Consider the following 1,354-nt stretch of genomic DNA (forward strand, 5'->3'; position numbering starts at 1 on the left):
CAGAATGGATTAAAAAAATAAGACCCATCAATGTACTGCCTACAAGAGAATTATTTTAGACCTAAAGACATCTTCAGATTGGAAGTGAGGGATATACATTCATCCTTGGGCACCATAGGTGACACAGGCACCAAGATGTCCAACTAAGTGGTCTGCTGGGAAGCTAGGAGCTTCCTAGGAGCTCACATGCTAGGAGCTTCACAGCTTTGGGATCACAGCTAGAAGGTTGGCTCTCACAAGTACAGACTATAAAAGACCTGCTAAAGCCATTATTGCACCCCACTCAGGATAGCCATACTGTGGGTCTTGTGCTGCTCATGCTTACAAACAAGTGAGTCCATCTGTTACCCAGAGAATTTTCATCCTTGGGCCTTCAGACACCTCTATATGTCCTTTATATTGACCAAAAGATTTATGAAGAATTACGGAAGACAAGAGTGTTTGAACACATGTCTCTGCAGAGAAATAAAGATGAGCACAGTATTGAAATGCTTTTGCCTTATACAGCTAAAGCCATGGAAAGCCATAAGGATGAGTTTACATTATTCTTGTACTGGATGGAGCTCTGACTAAGTCAAAAGAACAGGAATTCAAAAAAACTCTTCAGTAAATATCTAGGGGATCCTAGTAATCTCTTTGTGGTTTCTTCTGGTTTTGGCCATTGGGGTCTAAGTTTCTATTACAGTTACTATGATGAACCCAGGAGAGATTTATAGATCCATTGGACATCTAGAGAAAATGGATGTGAGTATGACAGAACAACCAGATCCTGTATCTTTTAGCAATTACTTAAAGAAATACCATAATCCTGTATGTGGAAGACGTCCCATTGTGGTGTTATTAAATGCTATCACAGAGCTCCAGAAGAACAGAATCAATATGAGCCTTTCCTTTTTGAATTATGGCCAGTTAGGCCAGTGTAGGAACTGGCAAGACAGTACAGTGAGTTATTCAGGGGGACCACTCATGGTCCACTGAAGCTCTGAATCCTCATGGATGGAAAAAGGACAGTCTCTTCAACAAATGATGTTGCGAAAACTCAGGGTGCCTGGGTGGCTCACTTGATTAAGCGACTGCCTTCAGCTCAGGTCATGATCCCAGGGTCCTGGGATCGAGCCCTGCATCAGGCTCGTTGCTCAGTGGAAAGCCTGATTCTCCCTCTTCTTCTGCCTGCCACTTTGCCTACTTGTGGTCTCTCTCTCTGTGTCAAAAAAATAAAATCTTAAAAAGAAAAAAAAAACCCAAATGATGTTGGGAAAAGAAGACGGCAACATGCAGAAAAATGAAACTGGACCACTTTCTTACACCATACACAAAAATTAATTCAAAATTGGTGAAAGACCTAAATACAACA

General features: G+C 41.4%; 1 pseudogene; it reads left to right on the forward strand.

Moving 5' to 3' along the window:
• The first annotated feature begins 302 nt into the window (after positions 1-302).
• LOC132017421 (protein MEMO1-like) lies at positions 303-978 on the forward strand (annotated as a pseudogene).
• Positions 979-1,354: the final 376 nt, after the last annotated feature.

Source organism: Mustela nigripes, chromosome 5, assembly GCF_022355385.1.
Source record: "Mustela nigripes isolate SB6536 chromosome 5, MUSNIG.SB6536, whole genome shotgun sequence".
NCBI lineage: Eukaryota > Metazoa > Chordata > Mammalia > Carnivora > Mustelidae > Mustela > Mustela nigripes.